The sequence below is a fragment of the Scaptodrosophila lebanonensis genome, unplaced genomic scaffold (assembly GCF_003285725.1).
Source record: "Scaptodrosophila lebanonensis strain 11010-0011.00,11010-0021.00 unplaced genomic scaffold, SlebRS2 tig00000131-arrow-arrow-pilon, whole genome shotgun sequence".
Classification (NCBI taxonomy): Eukaryota; Metazoa; Arthropoda; class Insecta; order Diptera; family Drosophilidae; genus Scaptodrosophila; species Scaptodrosophila lebanonensis.
This window is the reverse complement of record NW_022060584.1, coordinates 340,317-362,804: the sequence shown is the minus strand read 5'-3', so window position 1 is coordinate 362,804 and position 22,488 is coordinate 340,317. Positions and strand designations below refer to the sequence as shown.

Here is a 22,488-nt window from a genome sequence, read left to right as displayed (position 1 = left end):
AGTCAACATTTCACTTTCGATATATTTCGTAAAGAATCGACAATCAATTTAACAGCAACAGCTCTAGTTGGCAGTCACAATTTAATACCAAAACAAACGCCGTACGGTACGGTCGCGCCGCGCGTCGCAAGTACTTCCGTTTTCTTGCGCAAAACTCAAGTGCACAAAAAGAAAAAACATAAAATATGTGATTACTGAAATATAAAAAGCTTATTTTGAATGCATAATAAAACAAATTGAAACCGCGTGCCGAAGTAAGAAATGCTGTTTGAGTTTTTCGTTGCAATATTTGCTGTCAACGGCCAACCGCTACGTGTATAGGCAGGCAATACTGCTTTGGCCATCTCGCTCGCACTGCAAAGGTCGTTCGTTGTTGAGTGTGTGTTCGTTTGTGCATGTGCGTAATGAAATAAAATGCAGGGAACGGGAACTAAATGGAAAATGTTTAAATTAAATTTTAGTTGTTCGTAAAAGAAAAACGCAAGTAGCACAATCAATTTTTCGCAGCGTTTAACAAAAAAGAAAAGGTAAATGTGTGCCGATGTGTGTGTGGCGAAGAGAGCCGCGCAATAAGATAAAATTGAAGGTTATTCTTTATGCGTGTGTGTGTGTTTTGTGTGCTCCAATCCAGCCGCAGCCATTGTAAACAAAAAAGCAAGTGTTAAGTGTGAGAGCGGGAGAGGGATACAGAGAGATGACGAGAGAGCAAGCGCACGCTCACTTACTCAAAGAAAGCAGCGCACAAAGCAAATGCTGAAAATGTCAATAAACTCTGCAAAGGTGAGGAAAACGCAACAAGAGTAGCCAAAGAAAGAAAGCAAGTGCAAAACAAGAATGGAATGGTAGAGTTGTGTGTGAGTACAACTCTTCAATACTCTGTACCCGCCCTTCTCCGTACAGTCATTTAACTTAAATACACTTCCTTACTGAAAAAAGTATGGGGTTCTAAGAGTGAAGTTTCGACCGATCGGTCCTATCGCAGCTATAGAACATATCGAGGCTTTGTATGATTTGTAATAAACATGCTCTGCGTATCGATAAGCCAAGCATTCTTCGAGTACGAGAGCAGCGTATAAAAAGAACAACCATGCACACACACGAACACACACAACCATGCATAAAGAAAGCGCCTGTACGTGTGATTCTACTTGGATGGTCGTGCAAAAAAATTCTGGTTTTTCTGCCTTGCGCTTTGCAGCTTCCGCGTTGCTATTGCAATTGCAACTTCAACAAGTTCTGTTTTTGCCGTTTTTTTAAGCATTTTGTTTATTTATTTTATTGTCAATTTGTGGCTGCTAGGCTCGTTAACTCACACACACACTCACATACACAGCCGGTCTATGAGTAATAAACCGTTATAAATTCACAGGTGAAACAAAAAGTCAAAGCTGCGGCCAATTTTGTGCAATACAAAATAACGGAGCTTAATGTGCAAAAAATGGTTTGCACGAAGAAATTATAATATTTTGACAAAAACAACATGCGTGTGCCTAAAAATGTGTGCAAATTAAAAAAAAAAAAAATTTCAATTGCTAATTTGTTGTAAAAAAGGAGAAATGTTTTATACAAAAATGTAGAAAAGTTGTAATTATTCTTAAGTAATTTGTATTAACAACAATTTAAACAACAACCAATTCATTTGGGCTAATCAATATCGAGATCATTAGAAACATTTAGGGAAAATCAACATCTAATTAGACTGAGCAAAGGACAATTGGATTATTAACAATAATTTTTGAATCGGTGAGTTGGAAATATAAGTAACAAATTTTATTTTTTTAATAATTTAATAATTAAAATTTTTTAAATGTTACAATAAAATAAATAATATGAAAGACCTGTTAAACATTTCTTTAATTATACTTAGTTCTTAGTTTGTTATTTTAAATAGTGTACAAAAAAGCGATTTTCAATTTTTCGATATTTGAAGTTTTTAATCAAGTGTTCAAAATCGATTATATCAATACAGCTCCGCTAAAAAAGATAGCACCACAACAAGGAGTATTACTGAAAAAATAAATAAATGAACAAAAATGTCACTCTTATTATTAAATATTTTAAGTGTATTTCTTCAGTGACATCGACAGCTTTTTTTGTCAATAAATTATATAAACTGTGTAGATTCCTAAGAAGTGAAGAGATGAAACTGCTAGTGCCAAACTAAATATCGATCAAAATATTAATACATCGTGGCATGTCCTTTGTTGGCAAAGGCATGGCGTCTACCAAGTACTTTCACTTTTCTTTGGGGATCCAGTCCCAGCACTTCTTAACTACAGTCCATTACTTATTGTTTTTGTTCGTAGTTCGATGACAAAAACTATTTTACGTCATCCAAAAAGAGTTCTACAAACCAGACTGAATCTGGAATCTTTTCAAACCATCCGGTTCTAATGTTTTCGGTCATTTGCTCTTCTGCACGCATTGTGAGAGTAAAAATTTGTCTCCCAAGGAGAGGTCTTCTGATAGTTACTTAAATTCGAATAAAGATCTTAAAATTTAAGAGAGAAACATTTCATTTAAAAGAGTTTATTCATTCACTTTTTTAATAACAGTGTTTTAACAAAAGTTATGTGGTTTTTCAAATATAAATTCTTTTTATAATTTGAGTGGATATTATTTGAGCTCCTTGTTGTGCAAAAAAATTAATTTGGCGCTTTGATAAAAATTCCATTTAGCTATCTTAAGTGGTTGGGAGCTTTGTTTGGCTATTGAAAATCATATAGCAGCGGGTTTCACTCAAGTGGTCGCCTCAAGGTGCAATTTTATGATAAGCATTTCGTTAAAATCCATCCAAGATAACTATTAATAATGGTATGATTAATTGTATACTATTTTAAGTGTTAGTTTCGATAGCTTGTCTCAGCATGTATCTGTTAATTTGCATCTGGAAAAATATTGAAACCTTTTTGAACTGAACAAGCGCAGCCAGCTCTTGTTGTTTTTGTATACACTGTACCCAAAAGATAAAAGGGCATACTGGGAATGCATGAATCACACAGAATGAGAAGTTGCAGACCCAAATTCTGGAGAAGTATGGGAAGATAAACGCACGGAGCTCGGAAAGTATGAGAGCTGGAAAAACCAATCTTCGTTTCATATTTCCAAGGGAGAATCTATATAATAAAATCGTACAAGTTCGAAACGAGCAGTCTAGTAGTTATGACAGACAATAATAATTAATAATCAGATATATTTATACCTAAGTGGCTCCGGTAGGGTGATTCATATGAGAAGCGCGGAGGAGGAATGTGCTTGTTAACTATATTTTTAAAAACTTTTTAGTTCAATGCTTCCCTCAAGTGACTCGTGTGAGTAGCGCAGAGCAGTGTTTTGGATTTAAGTTTTTAAAATCATTAATCAGTAATAATTGCTGCTTAAAATGGGACCTACAATGTGCAAAACTTTTAAAGTTCAGACATTATGGACAAACGAGCATTACATTGTTATTTATATAGAAGATTTGTATATATGTATATTATATGATCCGCCTGATGACTTAAGGTGTGCACCATAAATTGAAAAATGTAGAGGATTATTATTGAAGCCAATAACGGTTTATAACCTTCATTTCCTAGTGCTTGATTGTAAACTTCCATTATTTTTACAATAAACATTAGAGTTTGTAGTCTCAAAAGCTCAAATCTGTGTCAAGCAAGCCAAGTTATTGACTCATCAGCTCTTTCCCGATGGCATTCATTTTGCGCACTCCGTTTGATTAAAAGTAAAAAAGAGTAATGTCCACAGCCGATGTCTCCGCTCCACAAATCCGCCGCAATACCTTAACACACATTAACAACTATTTAATTAACGCCCAACCTCCTCGGGCAGTGAAATGTAATGGCGCTGTTGGTCGGTTGGTTGGTCACTTGAGCCACTTTCCATATGACAACCGACCGTGGTGGCTGACTCATGCAGCGGCGAAATGCAATTGCAGTAAGCGGCCCGAGGGCCACCGGAAATTGTTTCGAAAAACAAGCAGAAAAAATGAAGTCCGCTAAAGCAGAGCAAGCGGCGCATGTCTTTTAACGATGCGATGGTACGGGCACGTTTTGAACTCTACTCTACACACACATTTCTTTACATGACACTCGTTCCTCACCTTGCCCTCTCGCCGCATTCTCTAACCATCTCTTGTCTACTCACGCCTCGGCGGCTGCTGCTTTCGCGAGAAGCTTGACCCAGAAAATCAAATGATTGGCGGTCTGTTTGGGTTTTGGGGGCCCGTAGGTGTGCGCTGGCAATGGCAATGGCGGGATGGCGATGGCGATGACGATGATGCGCGCGTCTCATAAACCATTTTAAATGTTGCCTCATTATTATTTTGACTACGTTCGCTGGTTGCGGTTTTCGTGTTTATTGGCCGTTGCATTTTCGTACAACAACAACAGCTCCAAAAAAGTAAAAAAAAAAAAAAAAAACATTTTTTGATTTCTGTAACTGGGTTTATGAGCGGTCTTCGCTTTTATCGGCGTCTGTCTGAAGGTTGAAGCGTTTACCGACTGTGCTTTATTTTCCTTATTTAGTTGATTGGATCTGGCGGTTTTTTGCTCGAATGCTTGTTTATGTTCTTGAACTCTTTTTAAGTGCGAACCAAAAGCTTAATTTATAACTTTTAGTGTCATAACTCCCAGGCAGGTGAGTGACTTTTATAGCGATGGTTGGTGAGCTAATTTCTGCCTGACTGGAATGGTTTAAATATGGGCTGGATTGTGACGATTGCGAAACTCATTTGGCCTATTTTGACGAGTATTTGACCGGCTAGTCCTTCTGATTCTTGCAGTTTCTAAATCGTTTTACAAAATTGATTGTTTGTTTAAACCGATGTTAAAACGATGTTGATTTAATATTAGTCTTAGTAGATTTAGTCTATTTGCTGGCAAATAACTGAACAATCCGGCTGAATATATCAGATTTGCGATAGGTCTAGGAATTTTACGAATCTGTAAAGAAATTTGTTGCGATCTGGACTTTAGTATAATTTTTCAGTCTGGTTTTCTACACCTGAAGATTTTCGGCCAATATATTGTATTTGTGGTAAGACTGGGACAGTTCTGAAAAGTACAAGTTCAAAGATAAATTGATATCTTGCTGGTATTTTAAATATCAAGCATATCAATTCAAAGCCGGTTATTTATGGATATTTCCTATATTCCTATCAATGTCAAATATTTTATTTGTATTTAAACATATGTATTCTATGACAAGTTTTCTCTAAAAATATCGCATACTTATTAAAATGTAAGAATAGAAGAATCGATATTTAACAATATCGATAATCCCAATTACTTCAAGTCCTTAGTAATAAAATAATATGCTGATGATATACATACAGTACATACTGTCTAAAATATATGGAATTCTCATATATTCAAAAGTTATTACTATTTGAAAAACCGAAAATATTGACTTCGAACCATAAATATTTAAATAAACATATTTATGAATGAGGATTTTAAAGACTCTCCAAAACTTACTATTTGAAAAGCATATTAGTTTGAAGAGGGGTACGAATTTATTTATCTACATATATTTCTATACTATACAATACTATATTTCACATAGCATAGAATTCTTATTGGTTTTAATTAAAATAACATTAAATTCCGGATTTTCTTGTGAAATTCGACAAATTTGTGAGCAAAGCTTTTAATGTCCGATCTTAGCTTACGAAGCTTGTTAAATGTTGTTAACAGTATTGTAAAAACTGATATTCATAGCAGAATGTCTTTTCGTTTAATTATCGTTACCAGTGCTGCATAATTTCAATAGCCAGTTATGGGCAACTACAGTCGCGTTTACGCTTAAAGGTTCGACTGACAACCGGTTCTGAACATATCTTCGGGCGCCCACATACATGGTTACATGCTCTTCAGCAACAGCATCATCGTCGTCATCGTCGTTGTTGTTGTTGTTGTCGTCGACGACGCTAATTAGCAGTTAACAATTGCAACATTGACCTCCTCCCATAATTCTTCAGCTGTTGCTGCTGCTTTTGAATTTGTTGTGGCTGTTGTTGTTGCAGTCCGTCCAACAACAAGCATCTGAACAACCTTTCGCTTTGTTCTATTGTCTGAGGCGAGAGATCAAAAAGATACACAACATGGCAGCAGGTTTGCCTTGTTGTAACCTCAACGGAGAGGTTCTTATCGTTGTTGTTGCAGTTGGGCCAAAACTCTCGCGCAAACGCAACATTTTCAGCTGGCAACATTGTTGCTAAGATGTATTCGTGTTGCTGTTGCTGTCGCTGGCGTTGTGGCTGCTGCCATTTGACTTCTTGGCTACAACTGTTGTCGCTGTCTGTCGACTTTTTGGCCAGCTGAAGCCAGTTTTTATGCATTTGTGGTAGTGGTTGATGCCTTTTCGTTTGATTTTTTTGTAACTGCAACTTTGGGAATTGCCATAACTGTGCTAAGCGCACCAGAAGTTGCCGTTGCTCCTGTGTGTCTATGTGTCTATATAAACATGATAGTTTTGGCCAATTTTTGTGCTTGCTTGTGGATTTCGTTACGGCGACTTCTGTCGTTGATTTGGCAGTTTTGTTTTTGTTTTATTTATTTTTTCTCCTTTGCAGGCCAAACATGTTGGCCAAATGTTGTTGTTGCTCTTATTGCTGCTGCTGTTGGTAGCAGTTGTGTAACAATTGCAGCAATAAGTGTCTTTGAATTAAACCAAACTTGCGCAGTTAAGAAACCAGACAGACTAGAACAATAGTTATTGAGTATCTTATTATGTGAATTAAGACACTCTTGTTTAAATGTCTCATAACTTACGTTAATAGATAGTAGCCAAGAATTCTTGCAAAATATTCGTACAGCGCCAATCAATAATAAAAATATAATTTAACTCGTTATTCGCCAGCTGTGTATGTTGAAAGCCACCTGAAGGGCTTATTTGTTCGACGTCTTTTTTCTTACCATTGTCAACCCAATAAAATAAATTAAAATTTAGCCGTAAGTTATAATATTTATGGAATAGAAATATCAGACTAAAATAAAAAGAAGTTAATAATTAAGTAAATATTAGAAGGGCTACTACAGTGGTCGGTTTCAGATAGTTCTCGTCGGGGCAGAACCCAATTATAAATAACTTCGGGCCTTTAGGCAAATAGTACATGCCTTCGTCAGCGTTACATGGTTTTCAAGATGTGGGATCACACTCATCATTAAAAACTATATTTAATGTTAATTATTTTTAAATAAGTTATGCTAAGTTTAATATTTTTGTAAGATGGGAAGTGCCATTGAACGAACACCCATTTGCCCCATTCCCCCATTTGCGAGTGGAATTGTTTAAAACCTTGCCGACATCAACTCTTTGGGGCAAACTGAAATGCATGTTTAAATAACTCTAACTAGAATTAAATAGTGAATGAACCAAGAGAAAGACTTTTATAGTTTACTTATTAAGCTTACATGTAACGTGCGGACGATTATATTTATAATCTATAATCTTAATACGCATATCGTAGACTCTCGACATATCTGGTTAGGTTTGTTTTGCTATCTACAGAAATCTTTGCTATTTAAATGCGATTGGCCAAGAACAAGCCTGTAGCATTAATTACCCAAAACTGATTACAAAAGATTGCTCTAAACGACACACCCGTGCGAGCCATCAACAAGTCAGCCCTCTATGTCAGCCAGACAATTAATAAGAAAAACCCCAAAAGTGCCAAAGACTTTCCATAGATATTTGTTGGTATATTTTTAGAACTTGAAGGTCAGCGCCAATAAATCCAAAGACGACGACGACGACGCCGCCAACGATGTCGGTGGCAATGGCGATGGCGACGACGTTAAAGGAGCTAAAAAGCGCGGCCAAAAATTTATGACCATTAGTAAAGTAAATTTATGCAAAATGAAGAAGATGCTGAGGCAGAACAAGAAATCGATAAAAATCTCATCAAATTAAAGCAAAACGATAAAAATTGATTGGGGCCGATGCTGAAAGCTGATGCTGGCTTCTTTCTTGTTGTTGTTGTTGTTGCCGCGTGTGCTGAACATAAAAAAGATCTGTGCGGCAGAGTGGGGCGCGGGAGGCAAGCTTAAGACTTAACTTACACCAAGAAGCAGCAGCAACAACAGCAACGAGGCATGAAACTTCCAACTGAAAAGAACTTGAAAGTTGGTAGGTCGCTTTTTTCTTCTCTCTAGGCAGTCAATAAAACTTTTTATTGCTCTTGTTGCTGTAGAAACTATTCTAATGCGACTTTGTGGCTGCCAAAGAGTTGAAGAAACATTGAACCGAAAGCGTTGCCCGATTCCCTGTTCCCCCGTCCTCCCGTCCCCTACCCTTTTGGCTGTTCTTTGCGACTCGTCGATGACTAATCACTTGAAAATTGCCGTCAGGGCAATGCGAACTCTGCAGCGATTGAGTCTATAGAGTATGTTGTTGTACGTTGTTTAGTCCTCTCTGCTGCTTTTGCTGCGACTGCGGCTGCTGCTTTGGTTGATTGGTTCCAACAGCTTTGCTGCCACCTCCGCGCTCGGTCTTTATGCTTTTGAGTAGTTGTACACCATAAGAAACGTGTTTCTTCCTGCTCGCTGGGGCCTGTTTTTGCTTGTTTTTTTTTTTTTTTTTTTTCAATGATTACTGCACTTATTGTTGTTGTTCAACTGAACGGTAGAGTTTGAGTGACGCGTTATATGACGCATGGCATATGCATTGTTGTCCCGGGTCTTGGGGGCAGCAGGTACTGGCACAGATGCGAACAATATTTGTTGGTTAGCTTTTGACGACAAGTTTCAATGTTTGGTTTGAGAGAAACTTTGACTGCAGACACCCGAAGCTATGCCCTTACTCTACTTTCTAGTAACCTTATAGTCAATGGAGGAACTTCTTTTGATTCTAAAAAGACATGTTTCGATTTGGCTTCAAAAATAGTTTTCCATTGAGTCCTATATACATATGTATGTATCTCTTTATAAATTTTGCACAACCAGTGGGGCGTAAAGATATCAGAAGGTAGACACAATGAGTAATTCCGACGACATTGGCGACACTTATGCCTTTCAAAAAATCTTTAAAGACTATTTCTAGAAATAAATCCCAAATAAGTATTAAAGTTTTAAATAAATTAAGGGAACTTATTTGTTTGAAAATAAGTACTGTCGCAGAAAATTGGTAAATTTTGCTAAAATAAATTCAGCAGTTTGATTGACTTGATTTGAATAATTGATTATGTACACACTTATTAGACATATCATATGTAAAGACTTTTGAGTTAACTGACTTGTAATTTGGAAACGAAGAACACACGTGTTGGTAGAGAGTCGGTGAAAATTTAACAGTAAAAAGTACAACACTGCAAACATATCATTAGAACCCGCAGGGTAGCTAAAATTCATGTTATTCCATTTCTAAAATTAATGTTATAGGTATAAATGTACATATACATACATATGTATTTAAGTACACTTTTCTGTTCACAATTCCTTTCCAATTTGACATATTTCTTTTCAAATCAAGATAATGTACATTTGGCGGCCAAGACTTGTCGCTAAAGAGTTAACTGCCAAAAAATATTTGCACATTAATTAGCAATAGAAACATTTATGTGTGTGTGTGTGTGTGTGTGTGTGTAGCGTCAAGTATTTCATTCAACTAATGGCAATTAAGAAGAAAAATCAGCTATCATATACACGTACACACATTATAATAGTGTAGTATGTATAGAAAAGTTGGCATGATTCATGGCTAAACCCATTTGGCCATAATGTGGCGAAATTGTTCATAAAGCGCCAGTGAAACTATGGGTACGAATGGAGGGATGTCTGTGTGTTTATATAGCCATATGTTATATACTTCAAAATCGACATGCGGCGGCAGCTGCGTCAAGGTCGTTGCTTGGCTTTCTACACAATTGCAAAGACACACACACATACAAATATTATAGATACATATGTATATACCGACAGATACAATTACATGCATACGCAGAGAACATTTGTTGCTTGATTATTTCGTGTGTATTTCCTGTTTGAAATGTGCTAATTTATTCTATGTACAATAACCATTATTTTGGAAGATTTTTGTGTGCATATATACATACTATACAAGTATATATTTTTATACATATATATAAGTAAAATGTATATACCTGCGTTAAATATAATATTGTCTGTGCGCTGTCGATTTGTTGACAATCGCCGCGTGCTTTGGCGGCTGATTAGATGTCCAGCTCTATACATAGGTGGGTTACAATATTGTATGTATGGATGGGAGAAGCTTTTATCAGCCCTGATATGCACATATGTATATACTGCTATATATTTTTAAGTATGAGAGGTTTTGGCAACACGGTTGAAGTAGGTCAACTGTGTACGAGATTGGCTGTTATCTGTGGAGCACGTCAAGGCTTATAGGCTGGCTCTGACAGCTGCACCCGAGTGCCACAAAATGTTGCATTGTAAGGCTAATGAAGGTGGAAATTACAATGCATTTCAAACTATTGTATTTGGTGCAGTTTTGTGAAAAGAATAATTGTTATATGCAAATTTTTACTAATCCATTAACTTGTGATGCTTTTTTGACATACAATATGGGGAAAGATCTTTAAAACGGAACTCAACTTATATATGATACTGAAAAGCATAATTTTTTTATGAAATGATTTCCTATATCAATGAAGAAGCTAGAATTAAAATTCAATTATGCACTCAAAATAAACCGAGTATTACTTCCGTATATACATAGGAGTACACACACACTTACACACATGTACGAATATATTCACAAGTAAAGATCTCTGCTCCACTCCATCAACTCATCATCTTGCTGGATCTTTTAAAATTTACAGTCTACGCATACGCACACACACACAATCGGCGGCATAATAAGCGACGCCGAAAAATATATGTTTTCTCAGCTTTTAAATTAAACGAATGTCCTTCAAAAAGGGGCACTACATCACATTAAATCCGACAAAAGGCAGCAGCAGCAGACAAAAAAAAAAAAGCAACAGGCAAACGCATTTCGGGCTGCTTGCCCGCCTTAATCAAAACAAATCAAGTTCGATGAAGCAGCAGTTACGGTTCGGAGAGGGCCTGGAGACAATGGCAGAAAAAGGGTAGAAATATTTATACAAAAGTGTGGCAACGCGAGGCAGACGGGCAGTGGACAGGTGGACTTGCGGACTGACTGACATTAAGGAGCGGTCCGAACATAATTTCAAGGATTTATGTCTTATTCAGCGCCCTTTAAAAGGCAGCTTAGGAATGGGGACGAACAACGTGTTTTGAGCTGTTTTAAACAATTATTCTTATAGAGAGCACTCTGAAATATTGGAGAGCATCAAATGAGCTAATTGCCTTTATAAACTTGAATGTCTGTCGATAAAAAGCTACTCAAAGCTGTAACTGATGAACAAAAAAACTGAATTGAGTTCTTTGCTGAAGTCATATGACATGGAATAAGCATCCAGAGGTGTTTTCTGATGAGATGGTTTAAAATTGTATTTCCATGACGTACGTAATGCGGAATACTACCTATCGGGTATTATGGTATGTAGTGAAAAACTGGATGAGCAAGCAGAACGTATTTTTATTGGCCCAGCACTCCCCTTAGAACGATGTGCTTGAAATTGTATGGATATGTCTAATATATGGCTAAAGTATGACTCTTAAAGACTTGCAGTCATCTAAACGTTGACAAAAGCCATAAAAAGCGCCAGGAGGGAAATCCTATTGCACTATATGAAGTCTTTATTTTATTCGTTCCTAGTCTAATTTTAGATGGAATTATCGCAAAATGCGGTTACAGTTATTATTAATAAACTCAGCATTGTTATTATAATAAAACTATAAACTAATTTTATTATTATATAGCAACATATACTCGTACAACGTTTAAAGTTTCAATTCAAGTGCTGCATTAAAAAAACGCTGCAAAAAAAATAAGAGAGATTAATATACAATATACAATATATTATTTTTGTTTGTACCTCATCAAATACCTACTTAAGATTACACTATTATTATATTGTTTACATTAATTTTTATTATTTTTAAATTGCTAAATCGCTTCAAATGGATCTGGCCCTATTCAAGTGCATGTCTTTATATGCATATGTGCATATGTATGTTAGTTTCCATATCCATATTTTGTAGGGTCTTACATTTTTGGACAAATCATTGTCGTTCGTTCGTTGAAATACTAGTAACTCATTGAAAGAATGTGTCAAGTTCCTCAAAACCAACTGTTCCCAAACTACCAACTTCAAGAACTCCCCCATGGCAACAAACACACACACGCACACATTTACAATCGTTTTGCGCATCCAAAGAGAGTTGTCAAGTCTTCGTAGAGCGCCATGGCCATGGCGACAATGACAATTGACAGGCAACAATTTATAAAACACACAACAGTGACAGAGCCCCGAGCCCAAGACAGCAACAGCAACAACAGCGACACCGATATCGACAAAGATGAAGATGAAGAAGTCGCCGCTGTCGCTGTCGCTGTGGAGGTTGTAGAACTCGGGGCAACAAAACAAAAGATAATAAAACCAGCGCCAAAGAATGAAAAGATCATTGGACACATTTGCGAGACAGACAGACCGACAGACAGACAACAAAAAGTCGAACGAACAGCAACAACAATTACTAACTAAAACATCGGATGGCCGGGCAGGAGAGAACGGAGAAAACAGAGAGCTAAACATTAAACATGCACACACTATGCCGGAGGTGATGTTAAAGGGGTTGGGTGGGGGAAACAAAGAAAGGCCAAATACGTTCAAACATTGGCAGCAGCAGCGACTTGTTGCCAAGACATTTAAAAAAAAAACTAAACAAAGCGGCAGGCTGCTTCTGGCCCGGCATGTTTGTGGAAGAGACGAGGAATCGTGCCAGCGGTAGGACAGTGCAGGCGAACAGTCGACGATGCGGCTGACGAAGAGGAAACACAAGGCAAACTACAATAAAGAAATGCGAGAGAACGCATAGAGAGAGAGAGAGAGAAAAGTAACACGTCATGCTGCCAATGCCAAGAACAAGTTGTAAATGAGGCAGCAGACGGCAGCAACAACAACAACAACGACAACGGCAACGGCAACTACCGCGATGGTAAAGAAAGAGCAGAGCGCAGTGCAGAAGAACGACGAAGAAGAGGTCATTGGCGGGCATTGACTTTGTCTCGTTGATGACCTTGCCCGAAAAATGGCGTAGTAAAGTGAAAAACTATAAAAAAAAGAACACCAGAAGGAAGGCAGGCAGGCAGCTGGAAGTTAAACGTTGGCCGCACGACAAAAGTGCAGTCACCAAAGACAAAGAGGGGACACACACACAATTCGCGTGCAGAACATATCCATAGTGAATGATAGAGAGAGAGAGAGGGAGAGTGAGCGAGGGACAGAGCGGGAGCAAACTATTGGGAGAGTGCGCAACGTTGACAAGGCGACCCCAATGGACTCTTGCTTTGGTCATGGCCGGACTGTCGTCTTTTATGGAACCTTAACGGTACAAAAGAAGGAGAAGAAGCTTTGAATTGATCAAAAGAGAACATTTGCCGATTATGTTAAAGTGTTTCTGTGTATGTAAAAATTTATATGTGTGTGTTACAGGGAGTGGAGCCTCTTTTGTTTACAATACGTACCAATGTATGTAAAATAAAGTATTGTTTGTCGTGAAAGATGCACACACGGAACTATTTTGGGAAACTCTGTGAGAAACTTTCCTGATTCATAAAACTTTTAGAAATATCTTCAGATAAAATATATAGACTTTCCATATATGTATGTACATAAACCTAAATATACCTACATATTCCATATTCGTAGTTTAAATGTGGGAGTGTTGAAGCGCTAATAGCGCTCTATTTCATTTTTCCCAGATCGATCTATGCTGAGTTCTACGACTTTTTAGGTAAACACATATGTAGTTTGTTATTCGCTAATTTACTTTGAAGAGATTCAAAGAAAGATGAAGGCAAGACTGTTCAGAGTTCTACTAAAAACAATATACATTTGAAACATAAAAGTTCGTATTCAAAAAGGCAACACACCAGAGATCTGGGTGTAAAGTAAGGTAGTGTGCCTTAGTGTTAAGTAAACTCTGTAAGCCCGTCAATATAGTATGTGCATATATGTGTAGGGTTTGTTTTAAAGTAAAATGTCAATCTCTACATACATACATACAGTGTGCGCCATCTTTTATGCCGGTATGTAGATATTGAATAACTTTGTCATTAGTGAACCGATTGACTTGAACAGAACCAAATTAAATAAAAATGTCTCATACTTGAAAATCGGTTGTTTATTTTCAAGGATATTCAATGTTTGCATACCGACATAAAAGATGGCGCACCCTGTAATTTACAAATATATATATTTTTAATAGTCAAAATACCAAAATAAAATAATTTAAAATATTTAATTACAATTTTGTTGAGATAAAGAGTATATTAGGTTTGCGCTAAGTGAAAAATGAAAGAAGCAGAATAAGGCGTGGCAGACTCCACAAAGTACATAAGTACATATATTTATTCTTGCTCCGCATGACAAGATGAGTCCATTTAGCCCTGTCTGTCTGTCCATACGAAAACCTACATATGTATGTATGTATGTAGGTCTCATATACATATTTTGTTTTTTATGCAATTTTTACGTACTTCACACCCATGTAAGAAACTATTTTCCGATCAAACGTTGTTGTTTGCTAAAAAACCAGCAATTAAATATTTGCAACCATTAAAATGATTGTAGGCATTAAGATATACTTATTTGGCATACGAAAAGGTCGATTTTGAAAATTAATAGCATAAGTATCTAATAAATGTCTATAATGAGAAAAATAACTTCTATTAAGAGTAATAAAAACACGCTACAAAAGAGAAAAACGATTTATTGTAACGAAGTTCCTTATTCCCACCATTAAACGGAATATTTGTGAAAGGTAATGAGCCTAGCAAATTAATAGCACCGGGCACTTCTTGTTCACGACTTAATGAATTAAGAATCAGCCAACTATAATGAAATCAAAGTTGGTCTAACAATAGTATTCATTATTTCGTAAACCAGATTGCATCTCAGTTGATGATATCTCAGCTCAGGGATGATATTGGTGTTTGGTTAAGCTTAAACATTAAGGTAATGTTATCTGTTTAATCTCTTAGTTAAATTTATTCATACTTTGATGATTAACTTGTGGTTATTTATGAGCTTTGAAGTCATTCGAACAGGTGTTTGCTGATTAGCCGTACTTAGGCGATTGTGTATTTCAAAACCCACAAAATTACAGTCGAAACAAGTTTATTGATTACCCAACAATGTAGTATGCAAGCAGCAAATCGTTTTCACCTACTCGCACCGCTGTGGCTCTGTCTGTCTAACTTTTAAGAATGCCAACACGCACTCGTGTAAATTTTTCAGTTGGCTAAATACAAAAACAAGAATCGCTGCTACTTAAAATAAAAACGCGATCGAAACAACCTTGTCCCAAAACAACTTTTGTTGTTGTTGTTGTTGTTGTATTTATTATTGTTGTTATTATTACAAACATACCCACATACTTGTACATGCATGCATATATTTCGCACATACGAGGCAGGTCGCATGCGTCTCTTGCAAGTGGCTCGCCACCGCTTGCTTGGACCTGCCGACGACTCTACTTGATATTAATTAAACGCACGCAATCGCGCGAGCCCCAAACAGAGACGCTGACTCCGATGCTGGCAACTGCAACATGCCACCCAGCATCGAAACGAAACTAAACGAAACGGGTTCCAAGAGAACGAAGCGATCGAGGCTGGCCAACATAAAGCCAACTCTGAGGAGCCTGTGAGTCGCACATAGAAAAGAAGTCAACGCACTATCGAGTTAAAGCTGCAATTTGCAATAAAAAACTCAAAATATTACATAGATTTAACTTTCAGTTAACATTGAAGTTTTTCGGGAGAGATTTAAATGGCCCCTTAAATCTCCATATTTAACATGAGGTTCAAAAACTAAAAAATTGTCAAGTCAGAAATATGTACATATGTACCTCTTCAGTTTCATTTATATTTAAAGTAACTGAAGATTCGAAAAGAATTTATTTCTGCAGAAAGCTGAATCTTAGCTATTGATTCGAGAAGGGTTATTAAAAAAACAAAATGCTCCTAAAATTCTGCAATATACGTTTGTGGATTATTTTGTGGCATAGGAACAAGTCTGTGTAGCCTGTTAGTTTTACTTACAAGTAGAAAAGAATTCAAGGCACTATGGCGCTAAAGATGTAATTTATAATAAAAAAAACTCAATATGTTATGTCAATACTAAAGTTCTAGCGAAGAGGCTTTAGACGGACCATAAACCCTATATTTGATATTTTGCTACATTAAATAGGTCCCTAATACTGGCAAAACTATGCTTTAGAAGATCCACAACAAATATTGCATTAGATCCATAGTTAAAAAGTAGGGGTCGGTAAAAATGCAATTATGTACAGTTCTAAAGATCGAAACTATTAAAAATATCATTGATAATTGGACAGCTGTAATCTTTAACAAATATTTTGTACCTAGAATGAATTAGCTATATTAAATTCAAAAAAAGAATTTCAAGATTATAATATTAGCTGGGAAACCAAATGCAAGTTCAAAATAAAATCATTTAAGACATGTTCTTTAGATATATTTTACTTAGCTTTATATATTTTTTTTTGCCTTGGATATTTTCAATTTTGAAACATTTATTTTTGTACACCAATTATAGAATGAATTACAATATAAATAATACTCGCGTGTAGCAGACCAAACAGACTTTTTAGTTTAATTTGACTGTAATTTTCTTTGATTCACAAATTTCTTCATTTAGATATTGAAGCAAAGATTAGCTCTGAAGTCTATTTTCTGAGGCCCACCTCAATATATCAAGTGTGCAGAAAGTGTTGGCCCTCTGTACCGCAGTGTAATGGTTTGCTTATCCTGCTTGCGACGCGACGCACTGCGTCGGCATCGACGGTGGGCGGACGGACTAGGTGGTTGGCTGATGGCTGCTTCCATTGGCAAACCTGCCCGTTGCTGCTTTGCATGCGCCGCTGAACACCCAACGTTGCACTACGTTTAATGACTTTGTTTAAGAGGCTTTTTCATATTGTTGTTGCGTGGCGAATGCGACGCGTTGCATTCGAGGAACAGTCAGTCATTTGGCCAACCAGCCAGCTAGTCAGCCAGCCAGTCACTCAGTCAGTCAGCAAAGTCGCGTTGCCAACCATAGAGACCATTGGCTGCTCGTCATGGGAAAGTCAACTGCGCGACGTGCTCATGTGCCTGGCATTTGGTATTTGGTCGCTGGCTTGTTTTTTCCATATGTATATATATTTTTTATGACAACAGACCCAGCAGCCTGCCCCAACAATAATAACACTGCAACAAAAGGTTATTATATTTACTACTATTGTTTGGTAATTATTATGCGCCCTTGGCTATAGACTTCAAAGTGTAGGGAAAAAGAGAGCGACAGTCTGACAGGCAGCTAGTGTGGAACGTCTGACAATTTGATTTGATTTGAAAGGCTTCGGAGTGCTGTAAAAAAGCTGCAGATGTATATACGTTTCTTTGCTTAACCATAGTAAGAAATATTAGAGATGATATTAGGAAATGATGTTATTAGATTTCGGATTTCTAGTTTTGTTTTTGTGATATTTAAATCCTTTTTGATTCTAACCTTCGGCAAATGTTAGTGAGTTGGCCATACTATTTATACTAATGTTGAAAACGTCAGAAGGAAACCTTAACAATCAGAAATGCTTGGAAATTAAGTAAAGCGAGTTGTTAGACAGTAGAGATAAGCTACATTGGAACCCATTGTGGATATATGTACGAGTTCGCTATGGTATTGATTGGCGACTACTGTATTTTCATCCATCCATGATCGTTAGGATGCTGATAAAATATTTGAGTTTCATGTTCGAGTTAGGTTGGCGCAACAAACGGATAGTGTCGCGGACTTTTGGATCTCAGATCTCGAATTTCAGTCAAATTTCGATACGTTTATGACAAATTATCGATTCGCCCATTCTTCTGATGTGTAAAGGAAAATGTAACATTTTTTTTTAATTTATCGTTAGTGGAGACATATTCAAACCATTGAAACTATCTATAGTATTATATATTTTTATATAGTTGTCCGCAAGCTCACATACGTTATTCATAACAAAAGTCAAAAGGCGATCGTTAAAGTATTTTTGTTTTTAAAAAATATGTATATTGGTTGAAAAATAGAAATAGAACATTTTTTTTATTATTATTAATATATTGACAAATGCTCGAATTTATATTAATAAACTGATTTTATATTTTTAATTGGGCTTCAATGTCGTTTTTCTATTGAAATTGTGGTGGGCACTCTGCTTAAGTTTTAATTTTACGATCAAGATGAACTGTAATCAAACAAAGATCCAAAAGGTCAATGTTATAATAGTATTAATATTTAACATTACAGATACAACAATTGTATAGTATTTCTTTAAAGCATAAAGACCTTTTAAAAATTCCTTCTAATGATTAATTGGACTTGATTATAAAATTATAATTACTACTATATTCTAATTATCCTTATTCACCAACCAATAACACCGTAACCGAACAAGAATGGAACCGAATAAGCGTCAAAATATCGTAGTTTTTGGTAGTTGGTGGTATGGTCTGATATGCGAAAAATTTGCGCAGAAATTTGTTTTGTTTTTGTTTGTTATTGTGATGAATAAAATGTATAAGCCTAAAAACATAATGTTAACCTACAAAAAACTTCTTCAAAAAGATATTTCTAAAGCCTTTAAAAAAACAGGAATTCGCTTTCAACATATTTCCATGTCTGACTGTAAATTTACTAGAGGAAGTTAAAGTATAGAAAATTTGATTAATATTAAGACTTTGGAATCTGATTACCAAGTTTGGTTATTCTAGCTCATATACTTTCTAAGACCCTTGTTATATATAATTATGTTCTAAACTATTATTAAGGAAGCTACAAAAATAAATGTAAGAATAATGCTTTCCAAATACGTACGTATCTGTGCAAATTTGTGTTCTGCAAAGTTATTTCTAAATCTTAACGTTCGCGCCAAAAGTCTGCAACTTTATGCCATAAACTTGCTCTTCTAATCAGAGATCCAGCTCCAGCAAATGTTTTACAATTATTTCTGAAATTATTAATTAAATTAAGGCGCTTTGTTATTAACTCGGGCAAGGCCTTAATTTAAACACAAAGGCGCCGATAAGCAAAAATTAAACAAGTTTCAGATATAATACGACTTAATGAAGGCATATACTTATAAACATACGAGTATGTTTAGCTGCAACCGTCGGACCAAGCGACGGAAATCACGACCTCCTTCAGAGGGGCGGAGGGGCGGGCGTAAAGTCCACAAACTGAAGCTGATTTATGACCATAAAGAATGCTTCTCCGTTGGTGGGGAGGCAGGGTGGGGTTATACGTGAATGCGAATGCTGGTTTGGTCGCATGGATTGTTATATAAAGACACGACTTCGCCGACGACGACGACGGCGACAACAACGATGAACGAGCGTACATGACTTTTATTTATTTATAAAGAACACTCGAACGACCTTGAGGGGCCGTCGCGAGTTGCTGTTGTTGTTGTTGTTGTCATCGTCGTCAGTAAAGAGTGTCAACAACAACAGCAGTTTGCGAATACAAAAACAAAGTTTAATATAACTTTATAAATAAACATTGGGAGAGCGAAAGAGTGCCAGAGTTGCTGTTATCTTTTGTTGATATTGATAGCCAGCCAACTGATAAAACAGCTAATGACATTGAGCCTTGAGCAAAGTTTTTGCGCTGACAGTTGGTCGACACATGCCGCCTTACCACCACCTTTCCACGCCTCGCTGCCTGCTTGCCCTCCCGCCCCGCCACAGTCCGATCATAAAACCAAATGCAACCGGCACGACATTTCCTGTTTGCGTTGTACGGTACATTTTAATTGTTATGCAGACGAGACCCAGAGACTCATGAAGCTTGCTGCAACGCCCCGAAAAATGTGTCGTTGTCATTCGTGCTTGTGGGCTGAGATTTCCAGCGCTGTCTGGGCCAACGAACGCGTTGTCAGCCACACATCCAATTCGCTACCTGTAAGAGTCAGCTACAGAGAGAGAAACATCTGAAGCCTGAAAGTGCCCCTCATCGCTTGGACTTAATAAATGGGTATAGCTCGAAGGAGAAACGAATAAAGTGGAATTCTATAATCTTCAAAGCTGCGGAATTTTATCAAATTACTTATAAAGACGAGTCTCTGGATCGTTTCCTAATTAGTGCTGCAATGTATCGGGCGAACAGTGCGAGCTACAGTTCTATAACAAGCAGCTTTTGTACTCCTTTGACGACTCTTCATCTTTTTCCAAACACTGATATACAAGTAGGGAAAAAGCTTGAAAAGTTGAAGCTGCGTGTTATCAGACATTTGATCTTTAATTGCTAAAATCTGAGTAAATGGTTTGCAATTAACTATACGTGCGCTTTGTTAACTTGTTAAAAATTAGAATCTGATTTGGTTGTGCTAAATATATTTTATAGTTCATAAAGGCAAATAAGTGTTGAACATTAATTTGCAGTAACATTTTTAATGTGTCATCAATCAAAGGGTATTCTTTATAAACGAAATAGACGAGCATACGTGTGTTGCTGATAAGGTTTAAATGATAAATCCAACATAAGTCAGAAAATAAATTTCAGTGAAAAAAGCTTTAAGATATAATCAGATATGCAATTAAATTGAAAGAAAAATTGTGTATTTATTAACTCTATGAAGTTTCTTGCAACGCAATTCTAGTTGAATTCAATTTTAAATATATATATAGTATTATACTTGTATATTTGTCGAATAAGCGCGAAGTACCGAAATTACTATCCTTAGGCATTTTAATTCTGAAGTTTCAAAAGATGATAAGTACAAATTGAAAGATGCTCTATGTACTAATTTAAATGAACATTAAATCAGAATTATAGTGATATTATATAATCTGTATATTATAAGAATAGGCTAATATCAAAAAAACCGTACTCTGGTTCTAAAACATCAATAAGTGTTGAAATGAAAGCCTTGTTTCTTTAACCAAACTGATATATATTGGATTAATAAGATTAATTAGAAACAACAACTCTGAGTTATCGACGTGGGCACAGATTTCTCTTTCAGAATATGTTTAGTTACAAGTTTGTTGTTGTTTCTCGAAATTCATAGCAATTTGAACGTCAAATCTGTAGCAATAACAATTCTGAACCTTCCATTAGTAGCGATATAGAACGCGTTTGGAAAAATGTAATTTTCTGATAACTCAGTCTTATACAGAGGTAGCATAATTAATTATTTTTGAGAATAGTTGGGTAATAAATTATCTGTTAGGCAAATAACTGCAGTGGTTTTCTCAGTGTTACTGTACTTGTACCGGTTTATGGAATTGCAATCACGGCCGTATCAATATCCAGTCGGCCACTATGCGGCAATATGCGACCAGACGCGACGCACCTGTTGAAAATCGAGTTTTGCAGACGACGTTGCTATTCCATATGCTATGGTACCTCTTTGTATTAGATTTTCTTAGCCAAATGGCTGCAAATGGCAGCCAGCAATAGGAAATTCTATGGACGTACCGTCGGTAGTCGACGCAACCAACACGACCGACCACGCAATTTAGCCGTCTTGAGCGTTTGGCCTGAATGGCATAGTCGATGTGATAAGTGTGTGCGTGAGTATGTGTGTGTGTGTGTGTCTATGGCATGCCATACCTGTTGGCTTTTAACAATATTTCGCCGAGTTGCTTTTGCAATTTGTTTGCCATTTTCCTTAGCCAACTTCTGTTGCACATTATGCTAATGACGTGCGAGCCCAGTCGAGTCGAAGTCGAAGACGGAGTCAGAGTCGAAGTCGGGCCAGCTGTACGGTCGGGTGATTAATCAAAAGCACACAAAAATGTGGCCGTTGCCAACAACCTATGCAATTTGCAATTGTTGACTTACCTGGCTTGGCCTGGCCTGCTTACCTGCCTCTTACCTGCCTTTTGTTTGCAATTGGCGAAAGGTGTTAAAGGTGTGTGTGCTTCGACTACGAGCAGAAACACCCATACGGTGTATGCGAAGCTCGGGTGCTATGTCTGGGGTTATGCGAAACGTGTTGGGAAATCTTGCGGCAATTGCAGTTAGACCATATTATATAAGCTACATAGTTATGGACTATAATAGGATAGCGAAGAATGCGTTGTTAGCTAATCTACGCGCTGTACGAACAAGCCCGGAGGTTACCCTCAAACTGCATCGAAAATAAACAAGATTGTTACTAAAATTATACTAGTTATTGACCAACTCAATGTGGACTCAAAGTGTTTGGTTAGAAAAAACATAAAATTGAACTTCCCTTTCATTAAACTCTTAAAATTGTGTGTTAAAACATCTTGATTTATTTACGAGGATTTACTTGCGCGGCTTACGCTTTAGCTACACTCTATCAATAATAATAGGAGTTATTGGAAAGGCTCTGAAATTTTCTT

At 36.7% G+C, this 22,488-nt stretch overlaps 1 protein-coding gene across 1 annotated transcript in view; it reads left to right on the top strand.

Moving 5' to 3' along the window:
* Positions 1-1,631: 1,631 nt before the first annotated feature.
* The window catches only part of LOC115628986 (nuclear hormone receptor FTZ-F1 beta), a 33,375-nt gene continuing 12,518 nt past the window's right edge, over positions 1,632-22,488 (top strand). The window contains exon 1 of the mRNA XM_030525266.1: positions 1,632-1,743. The gene's annotated coding sequence lies outside the window, so the exon portion shown is untranslated. The remainder of the gene's footprint in view (positions 1,744-22,488) is intronic.